This window comes from Emydura macquarii, unplaced genomic scaffold (genome assembly GCF_026122565.2).
Source record: "Emydura macquarii macquarii isolate MOO-44397 ecotype Brisbane River unplaced genomic scaffold, CSIRO-AGI_Emac_v2 contig_369, whole genome shotgun sequence".
Lineage (NCBI taxonomy): Eukaryota > Metazoa > Chordata > Testudines > Chelidae > Emydura > Emydura macquarii.
The window spans coordinates 7,469,309-7,485,159 of NW_027130506.1; the positions used below are offsets into that span (position 1 = coordinate 7,469,309).

At 43.3% G+C, this 15,851-nt stretch overlaps 1 long non-coding RNA gene across 2 annotated transcripts in view; it reads right to left on the reverse strand.

Moving 5' to 3' along the window:
* Positions 1-14,864: 14,864 nt before the first annotated feature.
* Positions 14,865-15,851, reverse strand: part of LOC137141416 (uncharacterized) — a 129,356-nt gene continuing 128,369 nt past the window's right edge. For both annotated transcript variants that reach the window (XR_010916627.1, XR_010916624.1), the window contains exon 5: positions 14,865-14,930. This is a non-coding gene — a long non-coding RNA (uncharacterized lncRNA). The remainder of the gene's footprint in view (positions 14,931-15,851) is intronic.

Genomic DNA, 15,851 nt, shown 5'->3' on the forward strand with positions numbered 1-15,851 from the left:
ATGGTCGGGAGAACATAGCCCACTCCTATTACGTCCTTGTTACCATGGTAGGTAGGTCTGGCCTGCTCCAGCTACTGCTAGAAAGATGCCCTAATTTGCTCCCTCTGTCCCTAACTTCAAGGCTAGAAAGTTGCTGTGGTTTGCACATGATTTTTGCTTGTGTAGTACATGGCCTTTTCAGCCCAAGTCAGGGGTCCCGCAGAGGACAATTTGTGTCCAAAGCCTGGGCCCAACTCCCAGCCCCCAGGAATGTGGCCCAGTGCTGACATCCTTTGTCCCCGCGCCCACAATGGGGATACCACAAACTCCCATAGAAATCTATTCCAGAGTTTAACTACCCTTACAATTAGAAAGTTTTCCTCATATCTAACTTAAATCTCCCTTGTGGAAGATTGAGTCCATTACTTCTTGTCCTACCTTCAGTGGACCTGGAGAACAATTGATCACCAGCCTCTTTATAACAGCCCTTAACATCTTAGAAGACTTAACAGTCTTCTCTCTGGACTAAACATGCCCAGATTTTTTTTTGTAACCTTTTCTCACAGGGCAGTTTTTCTAAACCTTGTATAATTTTTTTTGCCATCCTCTGGACTGCAATTTGTCCACATCTTTCCTAAAGTGTGAGGCCTAGATCTGGTCATAGTACTCCAGCTGAGTTCTCACCAGTGCTGAATAGAGCAGGACAATTACCTCCTGTGTCCTACATACGACACTCCTGTTATTATACCCCAGAATGATATTAAGCCTTTTTTGCAGTTGTAACATATTGTTGACTCATATTCAATTTGTGATCCACTGTAACGCCAGATCCTTTTCAACAGTACTACCACCTAGCCAGTTGTTCCCCATTTTGTAGTTATGCATTTGATTTTTCGCTCCTGAGTTAAGTGGTTTGCACTTGTCTTTATTGAATTTCATCTTGTTGAATTCAGACCAATTCTCCAGTTTATCAAAGTTGTTTTGAATTCTAACCCTGTCCTCCAAAGTGCTTGCAATGGTGTCACCTGCAAATATTATAAGCATGCTCTCCAATCCATTATCCAAGTCATTAATGAAGGACTGACCCCTCAGAGACACCACTAGACACACCCTCCCAGTTTGACAGCAAATCATTGGTAATTACTCTTTGAGTACGAACTTTCACCCAGTCGTGAACTCACCTTATAGATCACATTTCCCTAGTTTGTGTATGAATGCTGGAAAACCAGGAATTGCGGAATTAAGGTCCTGATAGGTGAGAACATAGGAGTTACAATAAAACATGAGCAAGAAGCATTGGAAGCCTGTGAATTGCCAAATAAAGGTGAACTGCATGATTTTGCAAAGGCCCTCGGCTCAAATGTTCAAAATTCTGCATGACTTCGCTTGCCATTTTCTTTTTAAAATTATGAGATTTCTGAAGCAAATTTAGCTCTGTGTTAACAACCTGGCACCTACATTAATAACCTTCGGCAGAAAATATGAACTGGAAATAAAGCAGAGCTGTTTAAATTGGGACACATATGGGCCAGAGCCTCGACTGCCATAAACTAATACAGCTCCCACGGTGGCAGAACCAGAAAGGAGCAGGGAGCTAGCACCCCCCCCAATGGAAATATCACTCAGTATCGCCTTCATTTCCCCTCCTATCCCTGCACACACACACCCATTCACAGGACGTTTCCTCCCCTACTGTATAATGCCATTGGTGTCAAAGGAGTGTTACCAATTTTCACCAGCTGAGGAGTTAGCCTCCATGGCATAGCTTATGTTTTAGGGAAAGAGGTTCTATTTTTCATACACTCCTTCTTTTAAACCTGCTGATGGGATTTTCCTTAAAATTTCGCCCCCAAAATCCATCTTTGGCCAGGAAACATTTTAATCCAAAAGGACAGTGATTATTTGTGAAAAGTAACAAACAAATGAAAGGGAGAACCTGGGAGTTAGACTGGAAAATGTCTTGCTGCCTAGACTATCAGTTCATTGCCAAACAAAGACTATGATAAACTATCTGATCTGAACTTCAACCATTCCACTGAAGAATACTTGGGCCAGGAAACATGGACCACTCTACTGACTAGTGGCACACAGAGCAGTGCTAAAAGAATGCCAGTTTTGCTAGGAATAATTAGATACGACAACAGTATCTCTGGGATTCCCTTGTACTTCCTTATACTTGCTATACGATGTATCTGGAATATTGAGGTCATCTTATTAATTAATTTATTTATTAATTATTAATTATTAGTATTATTATTATTATTATTTTATTATCACAGTAGCCTCAACAGACCTGAAATGAGATCAAGGCTCCACTGTACTAGGCACTATACAGACACTTAGACACCCAAATTCCTTTGAGGATCTGGGTCTAACTCCCATTGATTTCTATTATTTGAGTGAGAATTAGGCATCTAAATACCTTTGATGATCTGGTTTTCAGGAAGAGACAGTCCATGTCCCAATGAGCTCACAATCTGACCAGACAAAAGGTGGAAGGGGAAAGACTGACAAAATGCTTTTTGTAAGATCACACAGCACATCAGTGGCAAAACAAGATCTCATCTGTCACCTTATCACCTGACCATGCTGCTATGGCAAGCTGTATGTTTTGGAGGACCATTACTGTACAAGTCTGTGCCAAAGCCCAGTGAAGGCTCTCAATGACTAAGATAAATAACTTGTACACATCTTATTTATAATATCCCCAAAACTCAGCTGTGGGACTTAGAAGTTTTCTCTCTAGGTTTCCACTACCCACCTTTTTTATGTGGTCGCACTTTTGGGAGTTGATCCTTTCCATTGACTTTGGTGGGCTTTGGATCAGGCCCTTGAGATCATGTTCTGCAGAAAAAAAATGACAGTGGTAACCTGACAGCATTCTGCCTTTGGATTGCCACTGCCAACAGTCACCTTTGTGAAATATAGTATCATGAAAAGCAGCAACATGCTGCTGGTGTGACCTGCGGATGAACTAAAAGGAGGGAGGGAAGAGGCAAATATTCTTAGGAGGAGGGAACAGGATATGTACTTGTGTCTGATCAGAAATAACTCCGGCAGACCACAGAAAAGGTTAACATATGCAGCAGAGGCAAACTGGCATTCGGTGACCTCCTGATTTTGCAGCGTTCAGCGTGTGTTAATTTCTCTGCACCAGAGGCTTTTAGGATGGACTAGGGGGATACAGAGGGTAAGAGAGAGAAAGAGGGAGAGAGAGTAAATTTCCTTTCTAAGAGAAAATTAGTCTTCCGGTGGAAACAGTTCATTGTTTCTTGAAACTGACAAAGTTATTTTCTAACTTCCCTGTATCCTGTCACCTGGCCCTTCCTTCCCTTTCCTGACATAGAAACACATGCAAGATATGCATTATTTGCATCATGGCTGGATTTATATTTTGATCAAGAATGGTGATTTATGCTACTCGGATTTTTCCGGAAGAACACATTCCAGATGTGGAATGAATTCCACTGGCAGTTATTGTTCACTGGGGGTGGCTGAAGATGGTTTTCCTTTATACTCCTGACATTTATGCTCTTGTGTTGCTTCCCTTTTCCTTACAGCTTTCCTTTTAAAAAAAAAAAAATCCAAAGCCTTTGAAAACAGTGTTTCAGACCATAACAACATGCACTTAATGGGACAGACAGTGCTTTGGGGGAAGGACATGCAGAACATAAATCCCCTCCTATTAATAAAAATAATAAATTATTTTTTAAACAATGTTAGTTGACCTTCCGAAGCTTTGACTCATATTTACAATGTGATGGGGTCAGCGCTGACTTTTTAGCCTGTGTATTTTAACAAAGGAACTTTAGTGGGCCCTTATGAATCATTCTAGGTCAATGCTGTAATGTTTGACCCCCAGAAATGAAGGGCTAGTTTGAGCCTTAAGGCTCAGCCTGATGTAAGGGGCATTTGTGTAGGTGTGCCAACTCAGAGGCGGCCCAGTGGCTGCAGATTGTTGGGGATTCTGGACAGGTAGAAGACAAAAGATGGTTTCATGGTTAAGACACTGGATGAGTATGTGGGAAATCTAGGTTCAACTCCCTGCTCTGCTACAGACGTCCTGTGTGACCCTGGCCTAGACACTTAAGCTCTTTGTGCCTCGGTTCCCACCTGTCAAATAGTGATAATACTTCTTCCTTTCTCTCACTCTTGTTCTGTCTTGTCTATTTGGACTCTGAATTCCTCAGGGCAGGGACTGCCTATTGCTATGGGTACGTCTACACTCAGAGCTGGAGGTGCAAATTCCAACTCAAGGAGCTCAAGCTAGAGTACTAAAAATAGAGCATAGCCATGGCAGTGCATCCGGCGGGAGAAGGTGGATTCCTCCCATCCAACACGTGAGGCGCATACTCATGCTGGTGAGCCCCTGCTGCTGCTCATGCCACTGCTACTCTATTTTTAGAGTGCTAGCTTGCTCAGAGCTAGTGGGGTACGTCGCCTCAAGCTGGGAATTGCACCCCCAGCTCATACCCGTATGTGTTTGTACAGGGCCTAAAATAATGGGTCCCCTATGTGTTACCATAATACAGATAGCAATGCAATCGTTTTGGTTCCGGTTCACATCTGCTGAGATTTGTTTTGAGTTTCTAGCTTTGAACCAAAAAAAAATAGAAAGTTCAGACCACATTTTGTATCATTTCCCACCAGAATCTGCCCCATGTTCACTTTTAGTCCAGGCATTGAATTTAGTTACGGCTCTTAAATTAAAGGGCCAAATCCCTGCAATTGTGACACACCTTCAGTGGGGCATAAGGTAAAGAAGCTATGGGTTTATGCTGCATCCTCCTACTATTTACTTTTCCTGCTGCAGCCCTCTCCACACCCACCCACCCCATGTATGTTACACTCAATTTGCACATCTACTGAATGCCATGAAGTCAAGTCAGACGGGCATCCGTAAACATTCATCCAGTCTCACTCAGGATCTCAACTCTGTGATTTATCCTGAAATGACATAGAATGGGGAGGGAGGGACACAGCAAATGTACACATTACAATCTAACTATTGAGGTTAATCGACAGGAGGTCCATAAAAATAATCCGTGTAAAAACACACACTAGAAATGTTCCTCCAGAGTTCAGTTTAAGGTTTCAAAGAGATTGTGAAACAGCAACATTTATTTTAGCTTTCCAGCCCTCACTGAGAAGGAATGGGCAGCTGTTAAATTCCATCTCAGTGAGCGTCAGTCACTGTAACCCTAGGCTTCATTCATAATAACAGGGACATGATCGGAGACGAAAGCTGCAGTTTTGCATTTTCAGATGTTCACGCTGTTTTCTGGGAGATAATTTTTTTGTGACAAGCACCACCAAGTCAAATGAAAAGTAGCAGAGGGTGGTGACCACGATTAAAATGGGGGATGAGGGACTTCTGGAGAGGAAGCTGATTTGATAAAGTCAGTGGAAGATGGAGCAGTGGATTGCAGAGCTGTGAAAAACTCGGTGGGTTTGGTTCACAGGGTCTCTACAAACTTTTTAATTCATTTTGATTTACATGCTGTAGCAGCTTTTGCAGATCTGCATTATGGGAGTCTGGCTTTATTCCAACCCAGTAGGACAGAGGCCAAAGTCAAAGTTAGAAAGGCAAGTGTAGTTAAGCTCAGCATAGTGTACAAGTTTAGGAAAGATTGTTCCATGCAAAGGCTTACAGCACTCATGAGAAAAACAGCCCAAAGTTTAATTCTGACACTAAAACAAACACGTGGCCTTGAATCATGTACTTGTCCAGAGACAGTAAATGTTTTACTTTGCATTTACTAAAAGGTTCCTGGGCCCACAAATGTTTCACACAAAACTTTGCTTGTCTCACTTCTCTGTTATTATTTATTATGCACCATTTACTGAGGCCTGAGCTACACTACAAACTTAGATCGACAGAAGACACCTTATGTTGACCTAATAATGTATGCATCTACATTACCAGGTCCTTTCCACTGACCTACCGCGCCTGTAACATCAACTTAATTACTCCACCTCTGTGAGAGGCATAGCGCTTAATTCAATGCTGATGGGTCGACAGAGAAGCAGTGTAGATACAGTGTTGTGTAAGTCAACTGAATTGGCCTCCAGGAGGTGTCCCACAATGCTCTGTTGTGACAGCTCTGAAGATCAATTTCAACTCTGCTGCACAGTAGCCAGATACACAAGAAACAGCCCCTTCCCTGTTAAAGCCCCAGGAACTTTTGAATTCCCATTTCCTGTTTGATCAGCATGGAGAGCTCATCAGCCCAGCTGATCATGGCGACTCAATGCCCTCCAGCCTGGAGTACACAGGGGGTGGTGGATCTTATCGGTCTGTGGAGAGAAGAGTTTGTGCAGGCACATCTCCGATCCCGCCAAAGAAATGTAGATATCTACGAAAAAAGCTCACGGGTCACAGGAGAGAAGGGCTACACCTGGGATATGTGGCATTGCCGCATGAAACGCAAAGAACTTTGGCAGGCGTACCAGCAGACCAGGGAAGCGAACTGTCGTTCTGGTTCTGCACTAGAGACACGCCGCTTCTACGATGAACTGCGTGCGATTCTTGATGACAGCCCCACCACTCACCCGAACGCAGCCTGGATAATTCTTGAGCCATGGGAGCCAGGGGAAGGCTGGGTCTCTCAGGATCACTATTGGTATTTCAACATCATCAGTGGTTATTTTGCGATTTGGAAAGAAAGCCCCCAATTGCAGCTTTCTGAACAGACCTGTGCTCTTAAAGATGTTCGCATCATGCACCTTTCCTGACCATCCCACATTGATGTTGGTGAAATGCCCCCTATGATCCACTAGTGCTTCCAATACCATTGAAAAGTATCCCTTTCAGTTTATGTACTCTTTGGTAAAGTGGTCTGGTACCAAGATAGGGATATGCGTACTATATATCACCCCACCACAGTTAGAGAACCCCATCACAGCAAAACCATCCACTATGTCTTACACATTGCCTAGAGTTACTAGCATAAATCAATTAGCATAATTAGCATAAACCAATTAATGGCCCTGCACGCTTGAATCACAACTCCCACGGTGGATTTATCAGCTCCAAATTGATTCCCCACTGACTGGTAGCAGTCTGGCGTTGCAAGCTTCCACACAGTGATCTCCACTCACTTCTCCACTGTCAGAGCAGGTCTCATTTTTGTGTTGCTGCATTTCAGGGATGGGGAAAGGTCTGCACAAAGTTCCTGGAAAGTGGCTTTCCTCCTTCGAAAAGTCTGCAGCCACGGATTGTCACCCCCTAGCTGCATAATGACGCGATCCCACCAGTCAGTGCTTGTATCCCGGAACCAGAAACGGCACTCCACCGTGTTCAGCTGCTGTGCAACTCTCAGCAGCAACCGGGAATTGTTTTGTTGTATGGTTTGCAGCAGGGCTGCCTGAATGACACTGCAATGCCCCATGTGGCGGCTTCTGTCTCAGCTTTGGAAGTACTGCGGAATGAGGCGTGAGGTGTTCGTAATGTTCACAATACCAGTGCACAGCTGAGCGGGGTCCATGATTCTCAGGCTACGGTGTACATGCAGCTAAGCCAGGCTTTCAAAAAAAAGCGGTTCAAAAAAGCCTGGGGTGTCTGCCATTGATATCAGAGAAGGGATGGAGAGAGCGAGGAAACTGCATCATGGAAGGTTGAAGCCATGGACCCATTCCCTTCTGCGACAATGTTTTACCCCTTGAGGCGTGGCAAGCCCTTCCCAAAACCCCCTGTGGCTAGTTGAACTGTGGGATAGCTACCCATGGTGCACTGCTCTGTGCACCAATGCAAGCGCTGCTACAAGGGTGCACTCCGCTGACACAATGAGCGTGGTGTGGATGTGCCCAACCAATTTAATTACTGCAGCGGTTAGATGCCAATTTAAATTAAGTTGCCTTTGTAGTGTAGACATGCCCTTAGTGTGTAGATCAGCTGAGTCAGAAGTTTAGGCACATCTCCCATTGAAGTCAATAGGAATGTTTTCATTGATTTCAATAGAAGCTGGGTCAGGCTCAGATGCCGTGTTCAAAGCACAGAAACAAAAATAATAGAAGAAATGTAAATCTATTTTGAAATATGGCCCCTTTATTGTGTGGTAGAATTATACATGGGCTAGGCTCTTAAGAAGCAGAAAATAACTGTCTAAATGAAGTTAATCAGGGAAGAACTCCATATGGGAGCAAAGGATAAATGTAAACAAACAGGTAAATGGAGAATGGCCAGAATTGATAAGGAGAGCAACTCGGGGAACTATTTATAAGATTTGTGAAAGCAGACAGTGTATGTGTTTAACTCTGATGGCATTAGCCAGAGGCAATATTGAGTTTAAAAGGTCAAAAAGCCCTGTGACAGCTGAGATCAATGAGAACCTGTTCTCTTTGGTTTTTACTGTATGAAGGTTAGGTTAGTGGATTAACCTGTCAGATGAAACAGATAGTTGGTATATAGGGTAAATACTAGCCTTCAGATAAAAATATTAGTTGATTCATGTGCTGATGACTCAGCAAATTAAAATACACAAGTCCTTTCCCTCAAATTGCTTCCCAGTAAAATAAACAAAAAGAGAGAAAGTGTGTGTGTGTGTGTAACTATTTCTTTGTTTACGAACTAACAAACCATGCAGGAAGTGAATAAAGTCTATGTCCATTAACAGCATGATCAAGGCTTCCTACATCTTAATTCAGTGTGTTTTTATCAATTATTTTTCATAGATTGCAAGGCCAGAAGGCACCATTAGGATCATATAGTCTGACTTCCTGTATAACACAGACCATAGAACTTCCCCAGAATAATTCCTAGAGCATAGTTTTCAGAGTTTTATCACAGTCAACACTGCTAGTAATTTCAGCAGTCAGGTATGTGATCAGTGTATGACATGCATTGTTATTGGCTCGTCATGTGCTGCAGTAGTTAGGATAATCCTGTATTTGCAGCGTGCTGTGAAAGTACCAGCCTGGGACTGCTAAATACTGGGAAATGCACAAAGCTGTTATCAAACCAAACAAATAGTGGTTTTGGTTTTTGACATGAAAATTCCAGCTAATCTAATGTTTCTAATCTTACCCAGAAGGACATTCCAAAGGCAGGAAGGACAGCAGCTGACCATGCTTGTTATGAAGCAAATAGGAGAAGCCAACTTTGGGAGATTTTAAGGATCAGTAAAGAATATACAAAACAATATGCCAGCTGATATATATAACATGCTAAGGCAAGGTGATTACTTCTAAAGTTTAGCCTTCGGTAAGATTTAGTATTGTCAATAACAAGTGTAGGACAAACTTTGAAATCTACAGGCCTGAGCACTGGATTCAGAGTATGTAATGAATGATGTGCAGATATCAGAGATGAACAATTCTTCCTATAGCTCCTGAAGAACACATGCAAGAGGGGTAGCTCTGCCATCCCTATTGTTATTATTATTAGCATAACCATCACTCCTCAGCACCCCAGTTACAGAGCAGGGCCCCATTGTGGTAAGTGCTGAACAAACAGAACAAAAAGATAGCCCCTATCCCAAAGGATTTACATGCTAAGTAACCCTTATAGAGAGTGTTTTGTGCTTCCCATTCCACTGGGCAGTGCAGAGCATGGCCCTGCTCTTACTCAGCCTTCCCTGCCCTCCTGCAAATTGATTGTAGGACTGATGGGATTTTAACAGGAAGCAGGCACAACACTGCTTCCCCAATTACACATCCACACAGAAACCTGACAGAATCTGGTCCTTAGTGAGCCAAAGGACTGTGTTAGAGGAAGATTCAGTCGGGTGAAAAGGAAGAAATGACAGAATGGCTTAGGAGATAGTATTCCAAGGATCAAAGGTTAAGCCTAGGTTCATTGTAAAACCTGCATTGCTTTACAAGTCTGGACATGTGTGGTGTCCATCTAAAGCACTAAAGGATGGGGCCTCTCCTGAAATGACTTCAAAGTGGCTGCCATTTGAAGGTACATGTCTGGGGCTATGCAAACCCAGAGGGGATACTGTGGGCTGAATTCTAAAATGGGGGAAGAGCCTTTTTTAATCTCCCCAGTGAACATGGAATTCTGCCTGTAAAGCCAAGGTGATGGAATTCAATCTGAATTCTTCCCGGTCAGCAGGGGATGATGTGTGGCAAGGACAGTGGGAGCATTATTCAGATTCACATGACTTATACACAGTTGCAACTCACCCAATAGCTAGCCCAAGTTTATTTATATGCACTGAACATAGATAAGAGTGTGGCAGTAGGGGCACTTAGACTTAGTATAAGGGATCTATCTTATATCACCTTTCATGTCATTTCTCAGTCTGTCCCTCTGGCTTCACTGGAAGTTTTGTTTGAGTAAAAACTGAATAAAGTCTTCAGGATCTGGCACTTATGGAGGTGCTGAATAGAGCTGGTCAGAGACTTTTTGTCATTGTATTTTCAATAAAAAAAACCATTTTGTTGAAACAGAAATGTACTGATGTTTTGATGGGACAGTTTCTCAAGTCCATGGTGGACTGGCGAGAGAGAGAACAACTGACCTATTTTGATCCAAAAAAAGATGTTTTGACACAATTCCATTTTGTGAAAACTTTTGAAAGGTTTTTTTTTCCTTCCAGTGAGGAACAAAAACACATTTCGAAACCTCAATAATTGTCGCAAAACGGAATTGTTGTTTTCCAGCCAACTCCGGTGCTGAGCACCTGCAGTTCCCATTGGGCCACACCCTGAAATCCTTATTCATTTTTACTGTGTTTGCCAGAATAAAGACCTCGGGATTTGGCTGATATTTTAAGAGGGTGTATAATACATAAAACTTCTGTATGTCTCCTTGAATATACTGCAACCTGACCACTGATTTCATCTTTGTTGTGTGTAGTCTGATGAGTGGAACTGGAGAAGATGGCTCATGGTTCAGGAGAGTCCTGGGCTGGAGGGAGAAGAGATTCAGGAACGCAAGTTTGGGACTGAGCCTTACTATATAACACTGGCCTCTCCACTGTTTCTTACACCTCCGACTGCCTGCTGCATCACTTAATGAAACATCCTGTACAATAAGAGGCAAGCATATGGTGATCATTACATTGGTCACCAGGAATACAATGTTACTTTCATCTGCTCAGTCTATGCTTTGGGGTCACATGTGGTTGCCATTATTGTCCACGTCACAAAGACAATGCGGAATTAGAATTCAGACACCTCATGTGGACTGAGATTTTAAACTCCTCCTGGATTCAGTTCAATTACCAGGCATCCTTTTTCTTCTGCTATCATGCTCAGCAAAACTTCCACGTGTTTAAATTTCTTGTACCGGTTTAGAAAGCTGTGATTCAATGAGCATATTTTCTCATTGAGAATGTTTAAGCATGCTGTCTTGCATTAAACAGGGGTTCAGTTACAGTATTTTGCCTGATAAACACCTGATCACCCTATTACTATTATCAGTGCATTTCCATCTCATGCAGTGGCACACTGGAAACATACATTACAATGGCTAAAATGGTTTAGTCATCATCAGCCGTCCATGTTAAGCCTCCATAGCTGACTGCCCAGAAGAAATAAGATCCTTAATTGGATAGTTTTCTATTCCAAAAGGCAATATGACTTAGCCTGGATCTGCTCTTAATGATATAAACAGCCTAGAAATAATGTTCAGGAAGTACAGTAGGTGACTAAGTAGTCACAACAAAACAGTTTTATCTACCAGCAATTTACTGTTAACATTTTAAGGACAGTCTCTTTTCCATGCAACATTTATTAGCCTTAATCGAGGCTACCCATGTGTGCATTTATAGGAGAACATGTTTCTTTATGGCCATACAAATGTCAACAGAGTGCATTTTCAAGGTGATGGAAGGCATCTGCAGGCATATGAGTATCAATGCTGTTCACAAGTAACTTGATTTACAGTATAGACATGCTTTCTGTATTCTGCTTTGCAAATGTACCCTACACATATCTGTAACTCAATTTGCCTTTAACTAACCTTTAATGAGAAGCTGTTCCATTAGCATGTGCTGCATGCTTAGAAGAGGGCTCCCTATTCATATCCAGAACATTGTATCTAAACTGGAAGGTTTCACATCCTATTTTCCCCCCTCTCCTCACCTGCTATTACAGGCTAGTAATACCGGACGCTAATTAGGATTTAGCAAACATATAGAGGAATGACCCCACTCTGATAGGAATTTATCAGAACTGCCACCTCACCCCAACCTCTTTATCCTCATGAAATTGTCAGGTGAGAGAGAATCTGAAAGGCAGTTTTTCAAAGAGTGCTCCCATCAATTTAAAAGGGAGCAGAATTAGGCCAATGCTGAGTGCTTTTGAAACTCCCATCATAAATATACATAAGATAAGCAATGGCCATTAGCAATCACTGGAATCAGTGTCAAATTCCTGGGATTGTCCTGGACTCTCAAATGCAAATAAAAAAATCTTTGCTTTATAGAACAGCAGCTAAACACATTATGCAGAAAATTTAGGGCCAGATCCTTAAAGGTATTTAAGAACCTAACTCCTATTGAAATCAAAGGGAGCTAGGCACCTAAATACCTTTAAAAACCTGGCCCTTAGCCCTTTTCCTGTTTGTGACTTGTCTATGACTTGTCTGTGAGCAGGTTTATTTTTACATATTTGTTTGCTATTTGCTAGGAAGAATAATTCTTTGCATAAACAAATTCCAGTTCATGGATTTCTCACCAGCTGCAGGTTCAGTGTATCCATTTGAGCTGCATTAGTAGAAGCATTGCCAGCAGATCAAGGGAAGTGATTATTCCCCTCTATTTGGCACTGGGGAGGCCACATTTGGAGTATTGTGTCCAGTTTTGGGCCCCCCACTACAAAAAGGATGTGGACAAATTGGAGAGAGTCCAGCGGAGGGCAACGAAAATGATTAGGGGGCTGGAGCACATGATTTATGAGGCGAGATTGAGGGAACTGGGCTTGTTTAGTCTGAAGAAGAGAAGAGTGTGCGTGTGGGCGAGGGGGATTTGATAGCAACCTTCAACTACCTGAAATGGGGCTCCAGGGAGGATGGAACTTGGTTGTCCTCAGTCGTAGTAGATGATCGAACAAGGAGCAATGGTCTCAAGTTGCAGTAGAGAAGGTCTAGGTTGGATATTAGAAAAAACTTTTTCACTAGGATTGTGTTGAAGCACTGGAATGGGTTACCTAGGGAGGTAGTGAAATCTTCATCATTAGAGGTTTTTAAGGCCCAGCTTGACAAAGCCCTGATTAAGATAATTTATTTGGGGTTGGTCCTGCTTTGAGCAGAGGGTTTGACTAGATGATCTCCTGAAGTCCCTTCCAGCTCTAATCTTCTATGATTCTATGATTTGATATTCATGAGTCACAATTTGACTGTGGCATTAGTCACTGGTATCACATGGTATTACTCCTTTTCCCTGATTGGATGACTTAACCATTATAAATAGGCAAGGGGCTTGATTAACCCAGTGAGGCTTTGATTCTTGCTGGAGGAAGGATGAGATGGTGAGAGTGCGCAGGGAATAAGTAGGCCTAAGGAATATTAAACCTCTTTCTGTCCTCTTTTACACAGAAAAGATACTTCGTTAAGTTATGCTGATCCTGGAACTTAAACACCTGGATTCCTTCTTGGCAGAGAGGGAGAAAAGAAAGACAAAACACTGGAAGCAACATTATCAGTTGTTTACCAGATTTTGACATTCAGGTTCTTCTTGTCACAGTCACACAAGATAATTGTGTGTGCACATCTCTGCAGTGCTATTTACGGTGGGCAATGCCTCACAGCTTGTCTCTCATTTGACTTCTCTGACTAGGAGGTTTTAAGGAATCTATCTGTGCTACTTACATGGGCCCAGAACCACAGTGTCTGAGCATCTCACAATCTTGAATTGGTTTATCCTCACAACAGGCCTGAGAGGCAGGGCAGCATTATTATTCCTGTTTTTTCCCAATGGGGAACTGAGGCACAGACAAACCATGTAACCTGCCCAGAGTCACAGGGGAAGTTTTGTGGTGGAGCAGAAGTTGAACTCAGGTCTCTTATAGCCCAGGCTAGGTCTCTATCCTAACCACTGGACTATTCTTCTTCCCTGAGTCGTTATGCTCTGTCATGTGTCCCACCAACACCATTACCTTTAACATCCAGGGAGATGGGGTGGCCTTTTCTCCCTTTAGTCAAAGGGAGCTGGAAGTGCTGCTGCCAACACTTCCTGTTTTTCTTCCCTGCTGTCATCACTTCCTGCTATTCCTGGCTAATGAGCCCAGCAGCCTCAGTGCTTGGCCTACCACACGTGGAGACCTTTGCTGCTCCCTATGTTTGATGTTAACATGTTGCATTCTATGCTTTATGGGATGTCTCAGTTCATATCTGCTAGCGCATAGCACTGTGGCATTCTAAATTCAAATACAAGAGGTGATAGAAGGGAGCCCAGTATTGGAGTCTGACCTTCAAAAATCATGAGATTGCACCCAAAATCATGAGCTATATATATATATATTAGTCCGTCTTTTGATTTTTAAACTCTCCCTGCTCAGCCACAGTGTGTATGTGTGTGTGGCAGTTAGTGTTGTCCATGCTTCCCACATTGATTGGATAAGGAAATTTGGCCCCTGCTGCAAGAACTCTCTCTCCCACCTCTTCCTGTCCCTTACCCAGCAATTAATTTTGCCCCCCTCCCCCCATCTGTCCCATTTCCCCAGTCCCTTCATCAGTTCTGCCCATCCCCCACCTCTCCATCTGCACAGCCCCCCTGTTCCCTGCCTCCATCAGTCCTGTCCCCGCCCTTCCCCCCTACACCTCATCAGTTCAGCCACTCCTTGCCCCCAGCCTCACCTCTGCTCATCCTGAAGTTTCTCAAACCCCTCTCCGAGAGCTGCGGGCAGCCACGTGGTCCACTTCTCCCCTTGACAGAGGGAGCCCAGCCGCCCGGGGCTAATGGCCGGACCCATCCTCTCAGGGCTGATGGCTGGAGCCCTCCTCACGGCACTGCTGGCTGGCGCCCACCTGGAGCCTGGCTGCCTGGGCTGACAGAGCAGAGCTGAAAAAAAATCCTGAAATTTGAGAGTTCTATCCCATCTCATGAGTGAGGCTTAATTTTACTTAGAAATCGCCTCTCTCACAATAAGTTCACAAGAGTTGGCATGTCTGGGAGCCAGGGTCAGCATCCCATTTGAATCCCCTTGGCTGGCCCACCCTTCCCCAGCAGTACACGTCTCCCAAAGATGTTCCTATGCATCTAAGTTATTGTTGGGCCTTCCCCTGGACCTGTGCCAGTCAAGACTCAGATCCAGATGGGATCTGAGCTTAACCTGCCACTATTGGAGGCGTCTTGGGGTGGCCTCCAAGCCCTGCTGCCTCCCTCCAAGTTTCCCTGTAGCCTGGCAGGCCAATCTGAGCCTGGGCTTTAGAGTAATTTCTATAGAGTCTTACTGGTTTCTTTACCTTTCCAATTCTACAGGCCTTTCCCTAAGAGAGAAGTTATAGGATACTACTGCGAATCACTATGTCAGGTACCTTTTCATTCACCCACTTGCAAGGCAATATGATCTCTTTGTTACTGCACATGAACTTCTCCTTTATCTTTGGGGTGACTGGTGAATGTTTTTGTTCATAGGAGTGGGAGACTAAACTGATAAAATGAGCTAACCAAGATACAGTTGGGTCTGGCATTTTACAAGCTTTCCCAAGTGGCTCTGGTTCAACTTGCAGAGAGGTCTCGCTATGACCAGCAATGCCCTTATCCGCAGTGCTGTTCCAAGTTCGGTTACCTTAGTATAGACAGGGAATGGAAAAAATAGCACTAAGGCTAATAAATCAATAGATCATGTCACTCTGTGGCTGAAATATCAAGCACCTAGTCAAGGTTTTCCAAAAGGTGAGTAGGCTTTTTTAATTGGTTGTTTTCTTACTCTGATCCAATGTCTACTGAAGTCAGTGAAAGTTCTTCCATTGATTTCAT